The sequence below is a fragment of the Pteropus alecto genome, unplaced genomic scaffold (genome assembly GCF_000325575.1).
Source record: "Pteropus alecto unplaced genomic scaffold, ASM32557v1 scaffold28, whole genome shotgun sequence".
Classification (NCBI taxonomy): Eukaryota; Metazoa; Chordata; class Mammalia; order Chiroptera; family Pteropodidae; genus Pteropus; species Pteropus alecto.
Genome location: NW_006441063.1, coordinates 1,584,810 through 1,591,864, shown reverse-complemented (window position 1 = coordinate 1,591,864; position 7,055 = coordinate 1,584,810). Strand labels below are relative to the sequence as shown.

The following is a 7,055-nucleotide window of genomic DNA, read 5'->3' as shown; positions in this document are numbered from 1 at the left end:
ATCCAAGGAAAAAGGGTCAGAATCCTGGGCCTGGGAGCTGGACCGTACTCTTAATGGCCGGCTCAGCCACACTCCTGCAGAGTGTAGGACAGGAGGGCCAGGTCCCTCGATCCAGGAGACGCCAAACCTCCCTCCCAGAAGCGGGACCGCAGGCCTCCCCTGACGCGTTCCCCAGCCCAGCGCACACGCGGAGGCTCTCAGCACCGGAGCTTCTCAGGCGGCAATTTTTTAAGCCTGCAATTAAGCGAGGCGTCGCCGTGTCCTCTGCTAGTGTCGATCCTGTCAGTCGCACATGGCCTTGGTGCTCCGGTCCGAGGCCCCGCGATTAGTCACAGGCTCGCTTCGCTCCTTCCCTAATCCGCCTCTGCAGGCAGCCTGGGGACGCGGCCGACTTGGCGGGGCTGGCAGGGAGCCACAGCGCGCGGGGCGGGCCGCCTGGCCAGTACCAGCCCCGCTGCAACTAACCCAACACGGGCCCCGGGGTGCGGGCTTGGGACTCCCTCCCCCTTCACAGTCCCCAGGCTGGGGTGGCGGCGCCCCTCCTCCTCTCGCCCCGCTCCGGGGCCTGTGAGATCTATTTGTGTGGTGTCATTTGCATAAAAATAGGACAAGTGTTTCAGTGCGTTCGAACGCGGGAGGCGAAATCCTTATTGATGTGTCTGTGTGGAGCCCTCGGTTGTCGGAGCGGTTTGATTTAGGGTGTTTGTGTTGCCTTCTGCGAGAAATGAGAGGAAATCCTGCGCAACGCCTTCGGCGGTCCGGGCCGCCAAGAGCAACCCCCTCTGCGCAGAGCGGAACGGTCCACTGCCTGGACCCTGACGCGCCGGGTCCACAGTGAGCAGGTTGAGGGCCAGGCGGACGGCCCATTATGACTCATAAAACAGGGCGGCCTAATCACCAGCTGCCAACCCGTTTACGTGTGGCGCTTCCCAATGCTCTTCGCCCGGCCAGGGCCTCCAGTGGGTTCGTCCCAGACACGGCTAGAGCCGCTCAGCGGGGGCTAATCGAGTGACCGCTCCTTCTCGTGGGCAGTCTGGCTTCCCTTCCTGGGCAACCCGCGCGCTCTCGGCCTTTTTGCCTCGCCAGGAACTCCTCAGCTTGGACAAATAGCTGGGAGGGCGCCGGCCGTGCGGAGCCAGTAAATCAATCATTAACTCCCCAGCGAGACCTGGCCAGGGGAGGGAGCGGCAGCCAGAGGCGAGGCCGTGGGGTGGGCTGCGGGCACCATCCCTAGGTTGGGAGCAGTACATGCGCCAGCGGACAGAGTGCGTGAAGGCTGGTCCCCCAGGGCCTCCCGATCTCCTCCAGAAGATTCCGCCTGACAGGCCTTTCAAGCCTGCACCTCGCCTCGCCTGGCAGGTCGAGTTACTGCGCGGCCCCGGGGCAGGCTTGAACATTAACGAGCCGCCCCGGGCCTCGCGGCCTGCTCTCCCTGGGAGAGCCTGCCGTGCTTGGGCAAGCTCCTTGGGTCCAGTCGGGCTCCATCAGACTCCGACTTGCCAAACCAAATTGATCGCCCCGGTGTCGACCAGTTTCCTTGCGCCTCCCTCCCCACGGAGCCCACCATAGGGCGGCACACAAGGAGTTAAAAGCTCCAGTTCGCCCTGGCTCCTCCGCGGCGCAGAGGAAGTGCTGATCAAAGTGCTTATGGGGAAGGAAACACACGCACACTCGGGCCTGGGTCGAAGAAGGCCGACTGGAGAGACGGCTCGGAACTGCCCGCCTCGACCCGCTTCCCACACTCCCAAGAACGCAGTGGTGGCGGCGGCAGCGCTGGCCCGTGCGATTCTCTTCGCGGAGCTCGGCGCTGCGGGGCTGGGAGGACAGCGGGGAGGGAGAGGGATGAGAGGCGGGAGGCGAGCCCGGGCTGAGCGCCAAGAGGCCCGGAGCCGCAGATTAGTCACCGTTCGGCTTGGCGCTCACGGGTGTGCCCGGGAACCGGGAGGGCAGGCATCGGCCCCGCTTAATCGGGCTCCCGGGACCTGGGCGCCGCGGCGCAGATGCCCCCGCTTCCACCCCCATGAGCGCCCGGCACACCCGGCTGGACTCTCCCAGGCCCGCGCTGCCGAGATTCAGTTGTCAGTTCAAGGGCAGGACAGAAACTCTGCAAGCAGAGTCTCGCGAACAGGAAATTTCTCATTGACAAGGTGCTGCCCCTCCCCCACGCCCGGCTTCAAAACAAAACAAAAAACCCAGCGCCAGCAACCAACGCAGTCAGCCTGGGCCCGCCGCTGCCTCGGCGACCCCCGCGTCTGTGCCCTGGCCCGGGGAGTGGAAAGCTCGCCAAACCCCGGCCCCTGAGCGCCGGCGCAAATAAACAGGCCCGGCGGGTAGGCTTGTCTGAGGCCCTGCTGAGGGCGCCCAGCTGCCACCCCCCGGGACCCGAGCAGGGTCGGACGAGTACGCTGAGCGCAAGAGGCTCCTTGCCCTCTTGGGTGAAGAACCCCGCAGAGCGGCTTTGCAGAGCTGCTGAAGGCCGCCAGGTCAGCGACTCCGTGGGGGAGGGAGCGGGTAAGCGCGGAGGCTGCGCGGCGCGGGCGACTTGGTGAGTCCCGCCGCGGGGAACCAGGAGGGCTGCGAACTCGGCCTGGCAAAGTTCCCGTGGAAACTCCATGTTTAGAAACTCCAGCCGCGTTGCGGGAGGAGTGGGGGAAGAGAACTCCTGGGGCGCCCGAGGTCTGCCCACACCCGCCTGTCACTTCCCCAGAGGGGGTCAGCATCCCCCACCCCCAGCCTAATGAGAAGTCAGGAGGGCGGAGATGGCAGTCCCCGGGCTGCTTCTTTTGTGTATGCCCCTCTTTACTCCACACTCTGAATGAAATTTCTAAACCGTTTTATTTATTGAATTCAGCTAGAGGAGGAAGGCTGCCTTTTTAGGGACTCTAATATTCAGGGTAATTTTGTATTTGACACATGTAAATACTCAGTACTCTCAGGTAAGGTCAAATTATTTATCATCTTAATTTATATTTCAATAGGCCTACAATTTAGAGGCACGAAATGCCTTCTTATGAATCATTATGGTCTATTAGGGGAAGTAATGTATAAACAGCACTATTTGGAAGGGAATCACTTATGTTGACATTTAAATGGCTCTTCAATAGTTAAAAAAAAAAAGACATTCGAGTGCCTTTGATTAAATATACAATTTACAAGACCATCAGCAAAGCCATCAGGAATATAAATTCTTCTTGAGATTTTTATTTATTTCTGATTTTTTTTTTTTATCCTTCCAGGGCACTCATGTCATTTAATTTCTTTGGGAAAATCTACAAATTTCAGACAAAATATCCTTCTCCTCTCCCCCGGCTAATGTCCTATCAGGAACCCAGGGAACCACTGGAAATGTAAACGGACTCCACCAGCAGACACTCCAGTGGGAAGTTTGTAGATCTCCACCTCAGCAACAGAATCAACCACTTTCTAACAATATTGCCACTGGATTGTGAAACATCCTAGCTTCCTTGCTGGAGTGGAACCTTTCTGAAACCCTGTGTTCATCTATCCATTCTGATGTTCCCACAGCACCCAGCACAGAGCCTCAACCCATTTTGTCTTTCTCCTACACCTGCTAACATACCATGTAGAGGCTCTTCTTGGCAGAATTATTGAATCACCCTGTGTATTCATTCCTTTGGAGCATTCCCCATCTTTAGAATGTCCTTCCTTGACCCCCCACATCCCCTTCCCTGGCTCCCTATTTGTCTGCTCCCTTGCACAGCTGTACTTCTTGAAAGAGGTATATACATCTATGCGGCATCTCTATTTCTTACCTCCATTTCTTACTTCCTGTGCACTCTAAAACTCAGCTAGTTTTTAAGTTATTCTAAGATGTTGGGATAATTGTTGTTTGTTACAGCATAAGATTAGGAACAACCTAAATGTCCAGCAATGGCATTGATGATACATGCACAGGATGGAATATTCTGTAGCTATTTAAAAAATAAAGATCTGCTCTGTGAACTGATCTGGAATGACCCCAAAGCTCTATTGTTAAGGAAAGACATAGGTGCAGAGGGAACCTCTGCAGGTATGTATAGTACGTTACAATTTGGGTATGTTACAGTTTGTGTAAAAACAAAGTAGGGGGTAATGCAGACATATATTTATTTGTATGTGCATTAAACATTTTCAACACTGCTGGAGATCACCCCACCACCACCACCACTTTCTTTGTACATATGCATGTCCGCCCTTTTACTTTCAGAAATGGGAACACACTGCACAAGCTGTTCTGTACCTCACTATGAAACATATTGCTACTTACAGATAATTTTCTATCAGCACATGGAGATGGGCCTTGTCTATGCCAAGGCTCGTGGAATTCCACTATATAGATACTCCATTTATTACACTCTTCAACCCACGCCTCCATTCTCCCTGGCCATTCTGCAGAAGGTGCTCAAGATCACCAGTCACTTCTTGTTGCCAGGAGTGAGGGATGTTTTTTCAGTCCTTCCTTTGGTCTTGGAAGTACTTAATACCCCTGACCACTCACCCTCACTCCCCCCAACTGCTCTTGGCTTCCCAGATGCCATACGCGCATGGTTTTCATCCTATCTCTGAGCCTCTTTCTAGGCTCTTCTCTATGATCTACTAGTTGCCTTGGGACTGGATCCTCCCCCCACCCCACAACCTCATCCAGGCCCGTGGATTTAAATACCACCTACTTGTTGATGACTCAATTTTTTTCCAGTTCCAGATCCCCATATCAAATTGCAGACCTGACATCTCACTCAAAAATGATGGAGTTAGGATTCGAACCCAGGCAGTCCAAGCTCCAGAGTCCATGTTCTTAGCCACCCTGCTTCACTGCCCCCAGAGCATTCCTAAAACTGAATTCCTAAAAGAATTCATCTACAAATATTTGGGGGTACTTACTAAATGCCAGGCCCTAGGGAAACAGTGGTAAACAGGACAAACTGTCCCTTGAAAAGGGACGAGCTCTTCTTTTGAAACCTGCTCTTTGTCCCAACTCTTTTCCCTGTTAGAGAAAAGGTGTCAGCCACTCAAGTGTTTTAAGCAAAATCCTGGGGATGGGTGGTGGTGGTGTCATTCTTGACCTATCTCCTTTGCCTGGCACCTCACGTTCCTCCATTCCACTAGAGGCTAACTGATTCTACTTACAAATGTTCTATGCAATAAACCTACTCCTTACCATTCTCCCACATCCCCCTGAGGCCAGGCCACCATCTTCTCTTGCCTGGGTTAGGATATAGGATTTTTATTTCAGCTGGTTTCTTATACTGCCATGCTCACCCCCTCCAACCCATCCTTCACATGGTAGCTAGAAAGGTCTTTTGAAAATATGTCATATGTCACTACTCCACTAATTCCCACTGCACTTAGAACAAAACCTAAACTCCTTAACAAGGCTTACCATCCTTGTCACATCCTGGCTTGCCACTGTCTACCTCACCCTCTCAGGGCCAGCACATAGGCCTGTTGTCAGCTCCTTAATAGGCTCTGAGTGTCCCTCCCTCTGCTGTTATCTCCCCAACAAGACTGTACATTCTGTAAGGACAGGGCATGTCATAGCTGTGAACTAAGTTTGCATCAATGTCCAGCAATGAGCATGTATAAACATAACATTCATGGCTGTATCCCATGTTTAACACAGTACCTGGCACATATAGATGCTAAAAAAATACTGATAAACAATAAATGAATGAGTAAATAACACATTTTTGCTAACCGAAACAATATTCTATACCAGTGGTCCCCAACCTTTTTGGCACCAGGGACGGGTGCTCCTATGAGAACCTAATGCCTGATGATCTGAGGTGAAACTGAGGTGGTGATGCTAGTGCTGGGAAGTGGCTGCAGATATAGATGAGGCTTCGCTTGCTCACTGTGCGGCCCACTTCCTAACAGGCCACAGATCGGTACTGGTCCACGGACTGGTACTGGTCCATGGCCCAGGATTTGGGGATCCCTGTTATATGCCATGGACAGAGAAGAAACCAAATTCAAGAGAGCAAGACAATTGTGGGTATGTGCTAAAGGAAAAGGGGAGTGCCTAGGTTTGCAGGGAGTGACTCTGTAGTTCTGTTGAGGACTGAAGTAGAAGAAATTAGGAAAGGAAAGCATGAAGCCAGGGGTGCCATTATAATCTGGGGGGATCCAAGGGAGACCCATGAGAGTGTGGGATACGTGTATACAGGGCTTTGTCAGAGGAGCCAAGGTTCTTGGGTGTGCATGTTGGGGGAAGACCTTGGACATCTTATCCTCGCTAAGTACTGCAGAATATCATCCCCAAGAGATGAGACAAGGGACATCTTAGCCAAGAGCAAGATAGAGCTAAAACCAGAACCTGGAGTATTTGCCTGTTGCCAACCATTTGCTTCTTACTTGGTGGCAAAAGAGTAAGATTGTCTTTCTTCTTAGGACCCTCAGAAACCAGAAGAGTGGGTTCTGGCCACAGTCGACCTTGGGCGGTTGGAGCTCTCTCAATTCCATGACATCTGACTTCTAACAGTAACTGTCACTACAAAGCATTTAATAGCAGAGTAAATCTTTTTTTTTTTTAGAGTAAGTCTTTTTTAATGATGAATAATCCAATCCCTACATGATAATAATAGCTACTGTATATTAAGGGTCTTCACTCTTCTCAGTTACTTTACTAGGTTCATTTTCAAGTTACCTCATGAGCCCCCAAATTGCCCTATAAGTTATTACAATTCACATTTTATAGTTGAGGAAACTGAAGCTCTTACAATTGCCCTCCCAAATGCATATGTAATCTAGCAGAGTTTGGCTACACCGATTCTGACTCCAAACCTGGGCTCTTTCCAATTAAGTATATTGTTTGCCTCCCACACACATGCACTGTTCCCCGAAACCTTAAAATATTTCTGATTTCTGAGATCAGATCCTATAGAGTTTCTCCAATCATGTCCCTCGAGGGTCGTCCTGGCAACTGGCCGACTGCAGTAAATAACACAAAAGGAGTTTGTTTCTTTCTGAGATCAGCAGGTCTCAGCTGATCTGTTGTGTTCACCATAGGAACCTAAGAATTTATCATCTGAATGAAGAGTTGACTTACTCCCAGGTAA

The 7,055-nt window shown here is 51.8% G+C and overlaps 1 protein-coding gene and 1 long non-coding RNA gene across 2 annotated transcripts in view; one reads left to right on the top strand and one right to left on the bottom strand.

Moving 5' to 3' along the window:
- Positions 1-7,055, bottom strand: part of BCOR (BCL6 corepressor) — an 83,655-nt gene that overhangs the window by 55,777 nt on the left and 20,823 nt on the right. The window lies entirely within an intron of this gene.
- LOC112484906 lies at positions 8-3,967 on the top strand. Its single transcript, XR_003048278.1, has 2 exons — positions 8-2,483; positions 3,237-3,967. It is a non-coding gene; the product is annotated as an uncharacterized LOC112484906 (long non-coding RNA).